A 19,989-nucleotide genomic window follows, 5' to 3' on the forward strand; every position below is an offset into this window, starting at 1 on the left:
TAAATGTTTAAAGCTGCTTCTTTCTTAGTTTATTTCTTCAAGGTACTACTATAATACAAAATGCATACATTTACACATTTTTATTTGGTGGGTTAAAGGCTTGAAAAACAGAGGGGTCCAACAACATGAAGGCAAGTAAATACTGACTGAATTTATATGTGTGGATGCACTAACCCTTCAGTTGCTATTTTACTGTGTGTGGTAATGCAAAACTTAAGGTAGTTTGTGTAAAGTTCAACTTCGGTCATTGTCCCACAGAGCTTTTTGTACCCTAATTATACACACCTGAACAATCTATTTAAACCAATTAATAACTAATTAAAAAATACTGACAGGTGTGTTGGAATTGAACCCTTCAGGGCAGTAGCCTTCCCTGACCTGCCTTGAATATCCTTGTGTGCTCTGTAAGTCACATAATACACAACAATAAAACTATTGTTTGAACATGTTTTGTACATTACAACATAACACATTCACAAAATATTGGTCACTTCATAAATATTTAATTTATGAATATTACTATCTCAAAGTTACAACTAATTATCTAGAAGTCTATTATATTCTGTAAATGTCTAGCGGTTGTTTTATAAACATAGTATTGTGCAGAAGTCTTAGTCCATGATTTGATATTGTTGTAGCAATGGTATAATGACCATATGTGGCAATAATTTAGTGTGACCTCCTTTACACTTGAGCAACCGTAGGAACCTGGCTTTCTTAAAATGAAATGGAAAAGGACTGGAAGGCCAAGAAAGCTTCTGATTAGAATTAATGTAATAAGCTTTACAGTTTCTTGTTTTACATTTTCTTACTGATGTTGCCTAAAGAAGCCATTAAAAAAAAAAAAATAATAATAATATATATATATATATATATATATATATATATATATATATATTGTTAATGAAATATGCAATCTTCTTGTTGCAAGTATATCCTTTTCTTCTATATAACACTTGTATTGTGTTAGCTTTATTAAGAAAGACACCACACACTTGTATTGTATACATTTTATTGAGAGTGGTTTATTAAGAAAGACACCACACGTTTGTATTGTATACATTTATTGAAAGTAGTTTATTAAGTAAAACACCACACTTGTTGTTTTAAAGCATTTATTAAGAAAATGTTTATAACATGTATTAGCAAGAGCATAGCTAGAGAACAAACATTTATTAGAAAGAGCTTTGCTAAAGGAATGACCAAGAGGAATTCAAATGTTACCGTCGAGTGTTCTGTAGTAGACAAGGCGTAGAGTGAAGCAGAGGAGAAGAATCCAGAGAAGAAAGAATGCGAAGATGCAGAGGTTATATAGGCACCTTCTTAGGGGATTTCCAAAACTCATGGTATCTCAGGACATTGGAATGCACCTGCTGTGTATGAAAGACTGAAGTGCGAAGAGGACATCAGATGCTGGTTCTACAACAGCTTCTCCGGTGCCAGACGAGCTGCCTTTGAAGCTGCCGAACGACTAAGATAGCAATTTATTTGTTTTGTATTTCTTTCTTTTTATATATTAGTATTTATATGTAAAAAAATTAACCTATAGACAATAAAACTATACTTTATTAAAACCAAGAAGCCTGCCTGCCAAAAGACTCTGATTGATAGACTTGAACTGAACAGACCACGGAGAAGTCTTCTGAAGCCTATGGAGTGAGTATGAAAATTACTTATATGATAGGGCAGATTTGACTATCTTACCTGAGACCTAACCTGAGAATAAACAAAATAAGGTAGAAGGTGTAGGAAATTGAGCACCGCAAAACAATATATATATATATTCTTAATTTCATTTTTAAAAAGCCAGGTTGCTTCGGCTGCTCAAGTGTAAAGGAGGTCACGATATATACACACACACACAAGTGAACATTTAATGTGGATCAGAAAAGTTCAAAGTATAAGACAAGAACAGGTATTGTTTTGGTTTTAGGACAGCTTTGATAAAGGTTTTGGTCCACTTTAAATGTTGAGTATTGAGATTATATTCAATTTAATTAAATATTTGAAAATATGTTTGTTCTTATTACACGAACATAAATGTGTAAATGATCAGAAGATGCTTTTGTCTTTTTTATATTTATTTTTTTGAAAGAATTTCGAGGAGGGAAAGGAATCTTTCATCCCTTTCTTTTTTGTCCCTGTCTCTCCTTTCCTCTCTCTCCCTTACTTCTCGTTGCCATCTCTCTTCTCGTTCTCTTGCTTCTTGGTGTTGTATTTCCTTTCTCACTTGTCTGTCTCGTTCTCTTCTGTCCTCCTTCTCCTCCATTTCTCTCCATCTTCTCTCATCTCTCTCCGCAGCTTCCCGCTCTCGCTCCGATTCCCTCTCCTCAATCTCTTTTATTACATCCTCCAGTTGTTTTGGCCTTTTTCGTGTGGCCCTCGCTGGCTCTAGGCTCGCTGAGGATGAAGAACACACAGCAACATCAGGGCTAGATGAGGCAATAAGGGCAGGTGGAGTGATGGAGGGTCTGCCCCCAATTGCCTCATCCATGGCACTATACCATTTCCAGGTTGCTGCTGTGTTCTCTCCATCCTCAGTGCCAACACCGGTCTGTGGACATTTCAGTTCCTACAAAAATGCATAAACATAATACAAAAGCAATCATTTTAATAGCACAATGTAATTTGATTTCTGTATTAGAATTAACAAAATTATCTTACTTTATATTTTTGTTTGACAAGATTCAAGTTACCTCTGAGACTTGTGCTCAACCCTACATTTACATGTTGAGGTGGTTGATGATATGTTAAGTAGCTTCTTATCCAACACAAATATTCCTCAATTGTTTAACAGTACTAATAAACAAATAAAATAGATTACTTACATTTAATTACTTTATGGAAATGTATTTACATTACTTACATTCATCTTTTGCACATAATGCTGACAACAGTGAATTGTACTACACAATAGCACACATATAACGTTACATCACTCAGATGTCTATACTTCACATCTAACGTTAGGACCTATTAGACATACTCGTATGAAATTCATATAGAAGATTATATTACCGGATATTAAATAGACATTTAGTAATCATATTTAAGACGTATATGGTTTAATATGTATGTAAATCCACTTTGGAGACGTACGTGTGATTCCTGGAACTTTACTATTAGCTATAACCTTTCATATTAAAACGCAATTTTACAGCAAAATCACAACTATACTACACCATTTAGCGTCTTTAAACTTTCAACAATTTGCTATACAGTAGTTCTACAAATGCAAATTTAAAATAAGGAAGCATGTTTTGGTTTGTAATACTCACATTTGAAATCACCCTCATCCAAATTTGCCGCCATGTTCGATTATGACGTATGCTCCTCTTCTTCTACATTTTTATGATGTTTGCTCGCGCGTGGCCTCCTGGGATAGAAAAGTATCCATCGGATGAGAACTCAAGAATCTGGGCAGACGCAGTAGGCCATCCGGGAACTTCTCGACTACTCTTTTATGAATACTTAGGTTTCGGACATACTTATTCACTCGCCTACTGCTTTCCTCTTACTTTATAGTAGGTAAGTAGGCACATTCGGACGCACTTTAAGTAGTCACATGTCTTAATCTCGCGAGAATTAGTACACCACCCAGGTAATTCAAACACCGCTAAGACATGTCGCTCAGGCACAGCTATCGCCGCCTATTCCACTGAACCTCGGAGCTTCGGATTTGTATGCAGAATACAAAACATGGAAAGACTCTTATAGCTTTTTTGAGTTGGCCAGCGGAACTATCAACGCTGCTAATGCGGTACCTAAAGAGTCATTTACGGAGACTGTAGCTGCCCTCGATGCTTACTTTACTCCACGAAAAAATGTGGTGCCTTAAAGACACAAATTGAGACAAAGATCTCAACAACATGATGAAATGATTGACCCATTTGTGAATGCGTTAAGGGAACTAGCAAAATCATGCGAGTTCGGCGCTTTAGAAAGTGACATGATACGAAACCAACTCGTAGAGAAATGTTCGCTCAGACGATTGAGAGATAAGCTGTTGCAAGAAGAAGGGCTTACATTCAGTTCAATTCAATTCAAGTTTATTTGTATGGCGCTTTTCACAATACAAATCGTTGCAAAGCAGCTGTACAAAAAAAATGTAGGCTACTGCAATATATTTAGTATCTTATTAGTGGTGACTACTGTATGTTAAGTCGATGTACATATGGTATAAATATTAAAAACAGTAATGGTGTAATCAAAAACAGATGATGAACACTAATAGTAATGATTATGTGCTGTAATCAAACTTGTAGAAAAATGGTGTAGTGCTGTATGTTGTTTCAAGGCTGGCATCATCGGCGGTCCTCTGAGGGGTTGGCATCATCTCTTCTTCTGAATTCAGGCTTAATCTTGTGTAATTCTTAGTTACCACGGGATGGAAATCCCGTGGCAGAAACAGAGAAACGAATAGAGAAATAATTTGCGTAGCTGCTGTTCCAACCAAGCAAAAATTATGTGTTTTGCCCAAGCTGAAGAATGTTGATGTGCATTTGATCAGATGTAACTGAAGTACAACGTTATGAGATAAATTATGTGAATGCTTGGCTAAAGAGATGAGTCTTTAATCTAGATTTAAACATACAGAGTGTGTCTGAACCCCGAACGTTATCAGGAAGGCTATTCCAGAGTTTGGGAGCCAAATGTGAGAAGGCTCTCCCTCCTTTAGTGGACTTTGCTATCCTAGTTACTACTAAAAGTTGAGAGTTTTGCGACCTTAGGGAGCGTGTGGGATTGTACCGTGGTAGCAGACTATTTATGTATGCAGGAGCTAAACCATTAAGGTCCTTATAGGTAAGAAGTAATATTTTGTAAGTGATACGGAACCTAATAGGTATCCAGTGTAGAGACCGTAAAATTGGGGTAATATGGTCATATTTTCTTGATCTGGTAAGGACTCTAGCAGCTGCATTTTGGACAGCCTGTAGCTCATTTATTGAAGAAGCAGGACAACCACCTAGTAGTGCATTACAATAGTCCAGTCTAGACGTCATGAATGCATGAACTAACTTTTCTGCATCAGAGACAGGTAACATGTTCCGTAGCTTAGCAATGTTTCTAAGATGGAAGAATGCTGTTTTTGTAACATGAGAAATATGATTTTCAAAAGACAGGTTGCTGTCTAATATAACACCCAGATTTTTGACTGTAGAGGAAATAACAGTACATCCGTCTAGTTGCAAATTGCAGTTTAAGAGATTCTGTGTACTGTTTTTTGGTCCAATAAGTAATATCTCGGTCTTATCTGAATTTAATAGTAGAAAATTATTGGTCATCCAATCTTTCACATTTTTAACACGCTCTGTTAACTTTGCTAAGTTAGAAGTTTCATCTGGTCTTGTTGAAATATATAGTTGAGTATCATCAGCATAACAATGGAAACTAATCCCATATTTCCTAATAATATTACCAAGGGGTAACATGTAAATTGAAAATAGTAGTGGACCTAGGACAGATCCTTGTGGCACTCCATACTTTACTGGTGATAGCTGCGATGACTCCCCATTTAAATAAACAAAGTGGTAGCGATCGGACAGGTATGATCTGAACCATCTTAAAGCCTGCCCTTGAATACCTGTATAGCTTTGTAATCGATCTATGAGTATGTCATGATCTATAGTGTCGAACACTAAGATCAAGTAAAACTAGCAATGAGACGCAGCCTTGATCTGACGCAAGTAGCAAGTCATTTGTGATTTTTAAGTGCAGTTTCTGTGCTATGATGGGGCCTGAAACCAGACTGAAATTCTTCAAAGAGATTATTATTTTGCAAGAAGGAGCACAATTGAGCAGACACAACTTTTTTCAAAATTTTATACATAAATGGAAGATTAGAAATGGGTCTGTAATTTGCCAATTCACTAGGGTCTAGCTGTGGTTTCTTAATAAGAGGCTTAATAACCGCTAGTTTGAATGGTTTTGGGACATGACCTAAAGATAGCGATGAGTTAACAATATTAAGAAGCGGTACTTCTGCTACAGGTAACAACTCTTTTAGTAATTTAGTGGGTACAGGATCTAATAGGCATGTTGTTGGTTTAGATGTGGTGATAAGTTTATTTAATTCTTCCTGTTCTATAGTTGTAAAGCACTGCTGAAGTATCAGTTGCTGTATTATCTATATTTGTTATTGTATTTCTGATGTTGTCTATTTTATCAGTAAAGAAATTCATAAAGTCCTTACTATTAAACTGTGCGGGAATATTTAGGTCGGGTGGCGTTTGGTTATTTGTTAATCTAGCCACTGTGCTAAATAAAAACCTTGGATTGTTTTGGTTTTTTTCTATGAGTTGGTGGATGTACTCGGCTCTAGCAGCTTTTAAAGCCTGTCTATAGCTGGACATACTGTTTTTCCATGCAATTCTAAAAACTTCTAAGTTAGTTTTTCTCCATTTACGCTCATGATTATGAGTTTCTTTTTTTTTTTGAGAACGGGTATTACTGTTGTACCATGGCACAGTACGTTTTTCTCTAACCTTTCTTAGCTTGATGGGGGCAACAGCTTCTAGTGTATTAGAGAAGATAGTGCCCATGTTACTAGTCATTTTGTCTAGTTCATTTGTATTTATGGGTACACAGAGCAGCTGAGATAAGTCAGGCAGGTTATTTGTGAATCTATCTTTGGTAGCAGGAACAATAGTTCTGCCCAGATGATAGCGCGGAGCTATATAGTTAATATCAGTAATACGCCGCATGCACGATACAAGGAAATGATCGGTAACATCATCGCTTTGAGGTACGATATCTATATCAGTAAGATCAAGTCCGTGCGATATAATTAGATCTAGTGTATGATTAAAATGATGAGTGGGTCCGGTGACGTTTTGCTTGACTCCAAAGGAGTTTATTAGGTCAGTAAATGCAAGTCCTAACGCATCATTTGTATTATCAACATGAATGTTAAAATCCCCAGCAATTAACGCTTTATCAAAATTAACCAATAGGTCTGAGAGGAAATCTGCAAATTCTTTTAGGAAATCTGTATATGGCCCTGGAGGTCTATACACAGTAGCCAGAGCAAGAGATAGGAGAGATTTCTTTTGCATATCTGACAAAGTAACATTAAGTAGAAGTACTTTAAATGAATTAAACCTGTACCCTGTTTTCTGAGGTAACATTGAAAATATCACTATATATTGTTGCAACACCACCGCCACGGTCAATCTGACGGGGTTCATGCTTATAACAGTAGTTTGGTGGAGTAGACTCATTCAGACCAATATAGTCGTTTGGTTTTAGCCAAGTTTCAGTCAAGCAGAGTACATCAAAGCTATTATCTGTGATCATTTCATTTACAATAAGTGCTTTGGGTGCGAGTGATCTAATGTTTAGGAGCCCAAGCTTTAAAAATTGTTTTTGTTCATTTATTGTGCATTTTTCTGGTTTAATCACGATTAGATTTTTTCTAGATCCTGCATTAATTTTTGCTTTGACCTCACTATTCGAGGAACAGACACAGTCTTTATAGATTGGACAGCACCAGTACTATTGTTTAAATGTGCAGCAATGAAGAATTGCTTACTAGTCAAATGGAGCGCAGGAGTTCTGCTCCGATTCTGCTGGGGTGCAGGCCATCAGCGCGGAAAAGCCTAGGGCGCTCCCAGAAAAGATTCCAATTATTAACAAAGAGCAGTTTCTGTTCTTTACACCATGACAACAACCATTCATTTAGAGCAAAAAGTCTACTGAACCTTTCGTGTCCACGTCGATACATGGGAAGCGGTCCTGACACGATGATCTTCGTCGCGGGCGATGTGCTGCGTACCGTCTCGATCAGGCTCCCGAAATCCCTCTTCAAGACCTCCATCTGCCATAGCCTGACATCGTTCACCCCCGCGTGCAGGACGATCGCGCCAACGCTCACATCGCCCTTCAGGATGGGAGGTATCTGTGAAGAAACATCGAGAACACGAGCACCAGGAAAACAGCGAGTGGGCACTTTACCGTTAGCTAAGTTAGCACGAACGTAGCGGACGATGGAGTCTCCGACGATCACAGCGTCGTGCTCCGTCTCGCGGAGGGGTGCGAAGCGGTTTCGGGTGGAGATCTCAAAGACCGGAGGCGGCGAAGGGGGAGAGGTCCTCGCCCGGGGCCTGGCTCGCGTCTTCCGCTGCTGCTGCACCCAGGGTGTGTGGAGTCCCGTCGCCGGAGTGAACGACATCTGGGAGGATCGCGTCCTGGGTGCGCCGGACCTGTGCAGAGAATCACACGGAGTAGAGGTGATGAGAGTGTTAGTATTGCGCTGTATACTTACCCGGGCAGATTCGAGTGCAGCCTTCCTCTCCTGCAACTCGATCTGCCGTGTCAACAACCCCTGGATCTGCTTCTCCACGGCCTCCAGCTCGACCTGCACCGAGTGCAGCTCGAACGTGTCTTCACCTTAGAAAAAGTTACAAATATAGGGCCAAAGACAAGTTGGACCGTAAAGACAAACCCTTGTCTGAGCCGCTCAGAAAACTCAACAGACAAGGACAAGAGTGGCAATGGTCATCTGAAAGAGAACATGCATTTAAAAGCCTGAAAAAGGAATTGGTTAGTGAGCCATGCCTAGCATACTTCAACATAAATGCACAAACATTTGTGATAAGTGATGCAAGTCCAGATGGACTTGGAGCAGTTTTGCTTCAGACCCAAGAAGATGGAGCTAAGAAACCTGTGGCATATGCAAGCCGCTCTCTGACACCCACAGAACGGCGTTACTCTCAAATAGAACGCGAAGCCCTAGGATGTGTATGGGCAGTAGAACACTTCAGAGCATATTTGTGGGGAGGCAGATTTACTCTTCAGACAGATCACAGACCTCTCATTTATATGCTTAATCCAGAAAAGTCAAAGCTTTTGCCTCCACGAATACAAAGACTCGGACTGAGACTGTGTCCATACGACTACAAGATTGAACACATTGCAGGTAAAGCCAATGTTGCAGACTCACTTTCCAGACTTCCGTTACCAGAGACAGAAGACAACAGTTATGTGGACGTGTATATGGACAGAGTGCTTGCTGTAAATATGATGGATGTTCAAGCCTTGACTCTGGAAGAACTCAAAAGTGCTACAGTGACAGATACTACGTTGACACAACTGCTTTCCATAGTGGAGACAGGACAGTGGCCTGCTAGACTACCTGAAACCTTACAGCCATACAAACGATGCGCAGATAAAATTATCAACCTATGATGGTCTTTTGCTGAGGGGAAATAGGATAGTCCTGCCCTCTGCACAGATTCAACAAGCTTTGAAAATAGTACACGAGACACATCAGGGTGTCGTTCGCACAAAGCAATTTTTGAGAAGCAAATTCTATTGGCCTAACATGGACATGGATGTGCATCCAAACCACTGCATCCATTAGAACTTCCACCTAGGCCCTGGACAAAACCAGGTGTTGATTTGGTGGGTCCTATCGAGAATGTTTATTTACTCACTGTTATAGACTACTACACATCATATCCTGAAGCAGTAGTCATACATGACAGAACTTCGGAGACTGTTATCAAGGAAATGATGAAAATCTTTGCTCGATTTGGGTGTCCCTTGGAGGTTGTGACGGATAACGGCAAGCAATTTGTAGGAAAAGTCTTTGAAGCATTCCTGAAAACTAGTGGAGTTAAGCACATCAAAGCTTCACCGTACTATCCAAAAAGTAACGGTAAAATCGAAAGATTTCATCGCTATCTGAAGAAAGCCTTCAAAGCAGCTAAAAGTGAAATAAAGAAATGGAAAGAGTAACTGTCAAAGATTCTTCTGGCTTATCGATCAACACCACACAGAGCATCAGGTGAAACACCAGCCAATCTGATGTTCGGACGAGATGTTCGCACAAAGTTACCTAGCATCATCACTGACAAAAGAGATACAAAAGACATTGAAAGTCATCATAAAATCTACAAAGAAAAAATTAAACTGTATGCAGACATGACAAATCGAGCTAAAGAACACAACTTTAAGTTGGGAGACATAGTATATGTGGCGAGTATGGAAGATGGTAAGCTAGACTCTAAGTATAGAGATACTCGCTATGTATTGCTGAAGCATACGTCAGACAGTTCATTTGAAATTGTCAATGTAGAAGATGGCTCCAGGATTGTGAGAAATGTGAAGCACATGCGCCATGTACCTATTCCATTGGAGATCAGCATGCCAGATTCTACAGAGAAATGGAATAATGAAGGTGCTCAAGAGACACTGTTGAAGTCAGATGTTTCGGAGGAGCCCCAAAGTTCATCAGTTACAGTACCAGAGACAATAAACAAGCCTGTGACTACTCGTAGTGGTAGAGTGGTTAAGAAACCTGCTCGTTTCAAGGACATGACTATGTAGATGTTTAAGTATATTTGCAGTTTTCTGATTATTTACTCAGTTTAGCCTTAAAAGAGGTTGAGTAACAGTAACAAAGATGTTTAAGTTTGAAGATAATTTGGTATTTGGTGGCATTTAAAGTTCTTTAATACTAATGATGGGAGGGATGTAGTGTAGTGATATCGCGAGGCAGCACGAGATTAGGGGAATCAGAGTGAGAGAGCGAACATGGAAGAAGGTTGTTGAGAGTTGTTAATACACTAGTTAGAGCCTGATCAAAGTCTGATGATTATTGAGTTCAACAACACCACATGAAGAATAGAGAAAGTCCTTGGAATGTATTTCCTAATTATATTTTTAACACTCTGGGAGGCATAGATTTTTTGTTAAAATGTCATTTTTCTGTTGACAAAATTCCTGTTAAATTGGCTGGTTTTCACAGACAGAAATTGTTGTAAAGCACAATTTTTCACCCCACAACTATTTCATATGGAATAACAAAGATATATTATTTAAAAACAAATCTTTATTCTATCATACTTGGTTCAATGAAGGTATTCTTCTAGTAAGACAGTTATTTAATTCTCATGGATACTTGTTGTCATATACTGAATTTCTTCAAAAATTTCAATTACCAATTAAACCAAGAGAATTTGCTATTGTTATTGACGCAATTCCAAAGAGTGTGACAGCACTTTAAAAATATATATATTTCAGAAGGAATCAGCATGGTTAATCCTTGTGGAAACATTTTCATTGGAAATGTTGATGTGTTAAAACAACAGTGTAGCAATAAGATTATAAGGAATGCTCTTGGTTCTGTGTCTTTACCTGCAGCAAGATTTTTCTGGTCTTCTTTATTTGGTAATGTCTCTTGGGTTAAAGCATGGAATCTGTCAAATAAGTTTTGTATCAATAACAAAGTTAAGGAAGTGTCTTATAAAATACTTCATAGAATTTATCCTGCCAAGCATGTTTTGGAAAGATTTAAGCTTAATATTTCATATACCTGTGAATTTTGTGGTCAAGAAAAAGAAACCATTTTGCATCTTTTTTTTCATTGTATTTACTCAAGCTTATTTTGGAAAGATATGGAATTCTATATTAACAGAAAAATGGAATGTACGATAGAAATGTATATATTTGATGTGCTTTTTTATACAGAAAATGAAAGATTGAATTGTGAAGAACAACATATTATACATTTGTTTATTTTATTAGGCAAATTCCATATACATAAGAAAAAGTGGGCTCAGTGTAAACCAAATTTTTCTCATTTTATTAACAACTTTAAATTGTATGTAAATCTCTTGGAACAAACAAAAAAACAAAAAAGCACTGAAAACTTGTAATGCTCTAAAAACATTGAAATTTATGTAATTTAAATTATTTTTTCTATTTTGTTTCTTCTTTTTCTTTGGCAGCTAATGTTAATTTGATATGAATATGTAATACATCTTGCTCTTGTGGCATTGTAAAAAAATAGGTTGCTTATATATAATTATATTTTTTCTCCTCATAATTATTTTATTTGAAACAATAAAAATATTAGATATCAAATCATATCTTTTTTTCATAATTGGTTTGATAAAAATATACTTTCAGATGATCGTGTTGTCCTTTTCTTATGAACAATTCATGCAAGAATTCTCTTTTCCAGTCCCCCCAGGAAAATATGTCATTGTTTTTGGTGCAATTCCTGATTGTTTTATTCCTTAATCAAGTCTGGCCCTAAAGGTTCCTTAGCCTCTCCAATTTTTGACAACACTAACTTATTTGTTGATCAAAGACTTTTCAATACAATGTCAAAGACATTCGTTTATTTATTAATAGATCTCAGATTTCTTTACCTGCTTGTGTGAGTTTTTGGAATAACATTTTTGGTGATATAGAATGGGAAGAGTTTTGGCTTCTTCGACAAAAAATATTTTTTATCTAAAAAAGTTAAAATTATCCATAATTGCTATCCGTTAAATTACAAATTTGCTAAATTTAATAATAGTATTTCCTCCAATTGCTCTGAAGAAACAATCAATCATTTATTTTGGGATTGTGCATACTGTAAAGTGTTTCTAATTTTTTTTACAAAAATACTTCTGTATAACCCCAAAAATGTATTTTTGGGTTTCTCTTTGAATTTCGACTAATCTTACTGTAAATTTATTGTTATTCCTTGCTAAATTTTACATTCATAAATATAAATTTTCAAACAAAACAACTTATTTTTTTTATTTTCAGGAAAGATTTTGATATATATGTGACCTCTTTAAGAAACTCTAATAATTCTATTGCATGACTCTTTCATGGTGTAAATCCTATAAGCTAATATATTATGCTTTGAATTTATGTATGTGGCCCTCATTGTCTTTTTGTTATTATTTTGTTTTTGTAGTTGTAAGTAATTGTTGTTTACTGCATAATAAAAAAAACACATTACGTTGACGTAGATATTATTGAGAGCATGTACAACATAAACATACTAATTACGAAATTAATTTTATTTTGCAAACTCTCAAAATGTTCCACCTACTGAAATGTTGTCATTAAAGTCTCTAAAATTAATCAAGAACGAAAAAATATTTATATTTTAAAGTATACCCAGTTTACTGGATGTGAACAGTATCGGCGTTGAACATTTATCATATTATTGTTATTGTTTTATCAGCTTTAAAATGATTAAACGATGTGTTTAAAGTAAAGCACTGTGTACAGTGCTGTAATTAAAGAACTATACTTTAAAATAACTTTTATGTAACAGTTCATTACTGTAATGCAGAAATAGCGGGATATAGCAGGAGTAATAGGTCGAGTTCCACTCATTCATACGTCATCAGCAGAGTGGCGCAGCGGAAGCGTGCTGGGCCCATAACCCAGAGGTCGATGGATCGAAACCATCCTCTGCTAAGTGCTATTTTTAACCTTCGAGACGTGTGTTCTTTACTATATGACATATAGTAAAGAACACACGTCTCGAAGTTAAAATATGACAATCTCGTGGTCCTGACGGTTGCATCGCGAAGTCTCTCAAAGAGCGAATATCATAACATCAAATAACTCTGTAAATTAAGCTAATTTAAAGAATAAACAAATGCATAAACCAATGTAGTTTGTATACAGTCGACAAATCCTGCCGACTGACAAATAACTTGTTCAACAGCTGACCACATGAAGCCTAGCAGCCTATTTTATTTGTAAGGTGAAACGCCACTAATATACACCACACTCAAGGAAATAAAATGGACGAGCAAGATATATGAATACAGTAGCTATTAAAGAGTAGGACATGCGAGGAAAGCGCTCTGTAACGCGTCAGCAGAGTGGCGCAGCGGAAGCGTGCTGGGCCCATAACCCAGAGGTCGATGGATCGAAACCATCCTCTGCTAGAAATTTTTCTATGTGAACAGCTGTCAGTGTTTGCTCAAAGCGCATGAAACATACAGTGCCAAGTATTGGACTAGTAATTCAGCTGCTGAGTTGATACTACAAAAGATTGAAGCATTATAATGCTTAATGCATTTCTTCAGTTAAATTGTCTGCAAATTACCTTTATCAGAAGAAAATCAGACACTATGGAAAGTATGGACACTATAACAGCATGAAATGTATCTCAACCACTGATCTATAATAGAGAACTGGATTGCTCATGACGTCATAAAAGTGAAGCCACCGCGCCGCCATATTAGTATTCCCTACTATTCGCATACATTCCATTGAATGAATAGGAGATCATACGATTTCATTGAGAAAACATCACATAACAAGTCAGCGTTTTTATATCTGAAGTCTCACTGTGCATTTTTACAACGCAAACGTCCTAAGCATGTAAACGGTTATTTGTTTATTGTCGGGAATTCCCTCTGCTTAATAAAAATGTACGTTCATAAAGCCTACATTACAGTCATGTACATCAGATAAGCATAAACATCGGGCGTTCAACATATGTTTACAAAAGAAAATGTGCTCATAAATCTGAATAATCACTGTTTATGTCATTTTGTTGAATTTATTCGTACAGTAGGCTAACTGCATGTTTCAACAATACTTTTGTTATTAATTCGTTTATTGTATGTTATATTATTATATATTCATTAATAACATTATTAATTTTGAAGCAGGTAATGATTTGTTCGTTAAATTAATAATTAATTCAACATATATACGCAGCATTTTACTCACATGGAAACAGTAATGTTAGTAAATCATTACAGAATTTGGTGATTTGAAGAGACTGAAATAGATGCTGCTCATTAAAAAAAAACGCACCATACCGCGCTGACTACTTAAAGACATTAAGCTTTATTTCAAAGATTTTAATTTATAGTACAAGAGCAATATTGTACAATCGAAACAATTTCAGGTAGGCTACTAATACCATATACACGGTTTTGTTTATAATTTCCTGCATAATTGGGTACATAAATATATTTTCGTTTTGGTTCAGTTAACTCACCTGTGTCTGCAAGTGCGCGGCTGACACACCCACCTAAACGATTTCAATATATATCGCTTATCCAGCCCGAAAAGACCATAAACATTCCAGATAACATCTTAAGTATAATTTATTTACATACACATATCCTCAAAACTAATTATGTGTGAATGAAACGCTTCAAATCGGGTGATTTTAGGTCAGTGGTTTACATGCGAATTCAATGGCGCACTCTGCCGGTAGGGAATAGTAAGATGGCGGATCGAACACTTCCGGTGGCTTCACTGCCTAACGGCATTTTAGAACGCAATGAGCAATCCAGTCATTATATAGATCAGTGATCTCAACATATATTTGGCACGTAATGCAAACAGCTAATACCATATTAGTGTGTTGGTGAATACAGTGCCTTGAGAAAGTATTCAAATCAGTGCTGTTTTAGTATCATATTGATATATTTGACCCTGGACCACAAAACCAGTCATAAGGGTCAATTTTTTGAAATTGAGATTTATACATCATGTGAAATCTGAATAAATAAGCTTTCCACTGATGTATAGTTTGTTAGGATTGGACAATATTTCGCCTTTAAAGCTGTCCAAATGAAGTTCTTAGCAATGCATATTATTAATCAAGAATTATTTTTTTTATATATTTACAGTAGGAAATTTACAAAATATCTTCACAGAACATGATGTTTAATTAATATCCTAATGATTTTTGGTATAAAAGAAAAATTGATCATTTTGAACAATACAAAGTATTTTTGGCTATTGCTACAAGTATACCTGTGCTACTTAAGACTGATTTTGTGGTCCAGGGTCACATATTATAGTTTCTGTTAATATTTTTAATTAGATTTTCATTTTATATTTCCTGTTATAATTTTAAGTAGTTATAGGCCTATATAGTTTTTTTAATCAAGTTTAAGTTTATAAATGTGATTTACACTCAAATAACACAAAAATAAAGGTGCTTTAAAGGGTTCTTCAGAGCGATTGCCACAGAAGGATCATTTTTGGTTCCATGAAGAACTATTCAGTCAAAGGTTCTTTAAAAAAACATCTCTTACCTTTTATAATCTGAAGAACCTTCTTTCACACAAAGAAGCTTTAGTGAAACAGAAAGGTTCTTCAGATGTTAAAGATTCTTTATGGAACCATTTAAACAACCCTGTTCCTGGAGATCTACCTTCCTGCAGGTTCAGTTTCAACCCTGATCAAACACACCTGTCTGTAATTATCAAGTGATCCTGATTAGCTGGTTCAGTTGTGTTTGATCAGGGTTGGAGCTGAACTCTGCAGGAAGGTAGATCTCCAGGAACAGGTTGTTCAATGGCATCATGAAGCACCTTTATTTTACTTATTTTAGTGCTTCAACATAAACTGAACAAAAATGTTGCTCTGGCAACTAGCTGAAACAAAAAATGTTTAAGCTTTTTATTATTTTATTTCAGGTCAAGTAATGTTTTATGCTTTTAGTTTTAATTACCAAAACCCTCATTCAAAAACAGATGTGTGATAACTTTGCTAATTTATTTATGTAAAGAAAACCTGAATAAAGGGATCTGAGTACTTTTTGAAAGAACAGTGCATATCCTTATTTTGTCAGTGATAACTTTATATAAAATATAACATTTCACAAAAGAGTGTCAGAATCATAGAAATCGTCAGCCATGCAGCTTTCCATTCCAGGCAGACATTACTGCAATGACCTTCAAGTTAGTGGTGCGGTTGAATGGAGTTCAGAGTACAGGAATGAAAAGGCATCCTGTCTTGAAACGGTGCCCAACAGGAAAGACACTCAACTGAACTACCATTATACTGTAGGTGACAATATGTGCTCTGTTATTGTCAATATTGTCTGATATTTATCATTTTTTAGGCTGTCTTTTTGCAAAGTTTGATAAAAAGCTTATTATAACATTTTACATAATAATTTTCATTACTATTTCTCTAAGCTACAAAAGATTATAAAACTTCATGATCTCATATTTAGCCACAGTGTATGAAAGTATAGCTTGATTGTTATGGTAAAATGCCACTGTGATAGTAATGGGTCTCTGGACAAAAACGGATAGACTTTATCATATTTAAGACTAGTGTTGGGGAAAGTTACTTTTAAAAGTAATGCGTTACAATATTGAGTTACTCCCTAAAAAAGTAACTAATTACGTTTCTTAGTTACTTTTTATGAAAAGTAATGCATTACGTTACTTTTGCTTTACTTTTTAAATCTGGGCAGGGCTTGCTTGTTTGTTTTTAATATAAAAACCTCTATTTTTTCACACCAAAAGCCTCAGGCTTATCTTGAGTAATTTTTGCTTATTAGTATGGATGAATTGGATCATCGAAGGTCGGCAGCAAAGACATCGGTTAATAAAATGGGATTAAATACATAAAGGATATTTGTATGATTTAACATTTAATTATTGCAGGTTTGTGTTGAATTTCACAGTTTTTATTCATTTTGAGGAATAGTTTATCTGTTTTTTTAGTGAGTGAGATGAATTAATGCATGTTCACATTTATTCTAGAACTAAAGTAACATCTTACAATTTCTGTTTAAGACAGCAAACCTTTTTAAAACATACAGACAATTTGTGTTTTCACAAATCTTCAGGAACTTGAGATACTGCCTTCCATTCTCTGATTGCGCCAGTAGAGGGAGTGATTGCAACAGGTTTTCTAAAACTTATAAACAATTCTGATAAGTAAACTACTATAGATTTAAGTAAGAGTTTTAAAATTGGGATTATGTGCCTTTCTTAAAAGTATAGATAATAAACAGACAGACATCTGACGCTTGTGTCTTTTCTAAAATCTGCAGCCATTACTGAAGCGCCTGCAGTATATATCCTCCAGTCTGACTTCTAACACTCCTCAACCACATCAAAATACGTCTGACAGCTGCTTATTTATGTTTAGGGTTTAGGTTTATCATCAGTATGGCCATGCCACAAAGAATGCCACATCTATCTGGACACTTAACAGTATTGGTCCCACTTTATGGCCTCAACTACTATGTACTTACATGTATGCAATCATTACAGTCATTTGATATGCACTTATTGTGTAATTCATTTCTGTAATTACATCTATAATTACACTGTTGACCCATCCCTTACACCTAAACCCACCCTTAAACCTACCCATAACCCAACAAACCTGTCCTTAACCTTACCCATATTCCACCTTAAGGGGAGACACTGCAGGTGAATAGGGTAAAAAAAATATCTAATAGTTATCACCCTACTTACTCAGTTGACTGATTACATTGATAATTGTAAAAAAAAAATTATATTACAAGTTTTCTAAAATGTTTGGTTTAAATATGCAAATGAGCCACCATTTAATAAAATATGCGCTAATTTGCATACATTTCTAGTACAAAAATCTAAACACTGGATGAAGTCAGTTTAAAAATTTTGTTTAATTTTTTGACATATTAGAGTCAGATGTTTTTACAGATGGGATTTTGGGTCATTTTGTTACTCCATAATTCAGAAAAATATTGGAACAGACAGGAAACACTATATATATATTTTTTTTTTTTTACCATTTTTGGGGGAAATAAAATGTTGTATAAAATCAAGCAAATTATATATAAACAAATCCCTCTGTAAAACCCTACAGGATATAGACAGGGATAAAAATGTAAAGTTTGGTGTGTGTAAGTGCTACTGAAGTGGAGATTTAACTCATTTTGAGAAAACGGCCTTTAAAAATATGCATTGTAATTGAAATCTATTGACACAAGTAGATAAAGTGCTATAAAAGAAACACTTAACAGTGTCTTCTGGGGGTTTTCTTTCCACTAGTCTGAAAAAAACACTTTATAAAAAAAAATCCCAAAAAGCCCAAAAACTCAAACTTGACAGGTGCATGAAAAAACAGCATTTTTGCCTGTAGTATCTCTCCTTAATAGCAGCAGAATTGTTTTGCAACACAATATAAACCCAATAAGTACATTGCACTTATTTTTTATGTAAATACACACAGCTGGGTAGATTACTTACAAATTGCAATCTGTTACTGATTGCAAATTATGTGACAAAAATTGTGGTTAGTAACGTACTGTAATCCATTACATTACACATTTTAGTAATATAATCAGATTACTTTTAGATTACTTTTGAACTGTCTTGATTTCAGATTGATTTAAATACAATAATCAATGTAACATATTGATATAAAAATATACAAATACAAAAAATAGGAAAATAAATTCCACTTGTTGTTATCAACAACATGAAGTGCATAAAAAATTATATGGCATCAAGGTTTCCCAAAAAGAAAAAAGATATAGAAGATATAAAAAGAATAGAGAAGTTTTTTTTTAAAGAATAGAAATAGAAACAGAGAGTGCTAGAGTTTGACGGTCAAATAAAGACCAGTGTTGGGGGTAACGCATTACAAGTAACGCAAGTTACGCAATAATATTACTTTTATCAAGTAACTAGTAAAGTAATGCATTACTTTTTAATTGACAAGAAAATAGCTGAGTTACTTTTTCCACCATTTATTGATTATAAGCTGTCTCCTGTCTCCATGTAAAGAGAAATTGTAAGATGTTACTTTAGTTCTAGAATAAATGTGAACATGCATTAATTCATCTCACTCACTAAAAAAACAGATGCAGTATTCCTCAAAATGAACAAAAACAGTGAAATTCAACTCAGAATATGATGCAAACCTGCAATAATTAAATATGTTAAATAATACAAATATCCTTTATGTATTTAATCCCATTTTATTAACCGATGTCTTTGCTGCTGACCTTCGATGAATCCAATTCATCCATACTAATAAGCAAAAATTACTCAAGATAATCTAACATTTGTTTTGCTTTGAGTTGACATCTTTTCTTCTGCGGTCTACTGTACAGACGTGAATTTACTTTTCTCTAAACCTGAGACTTTTGGTCTGAAAAGACTTTTACATTTGAAAAAAATAGAACTTTTTATATTAAAAACAAACAAGCAAGCCCTGCACAGATTTAAAAGTAACGCAAAAAATTAATGTTACACATTACTTTCCATAAAAAGTAACGTAAAAAAGTAATGTAACTAGTTACTTTTTTAAAGGAGTAACTCAATATTGTAATGCATTACTTTTAAAAAGTAACTTAAATTTAAAAGATGAAAAATAGGAATTATGGAGAATCGATAAATTATGAATACAATATTACATTTTGTAATCATGTAATCCATAAAAAGTAACTGGTCAACCTCGGTCAACCTCGGTTGTTTT

Source organism: Garra rufa, chromosome 18 (assembly GCF_049309525.1).
Source record: "Garra rufa chromosome 18, GarRuf1.0, whole genome shotgun sequence".
Lineage (NCBI taxonomy): Eukaryota > Metazoa > Chordata > Actinopteri > Cypriniformes > Cyprinidae > Garra > Garra rufa.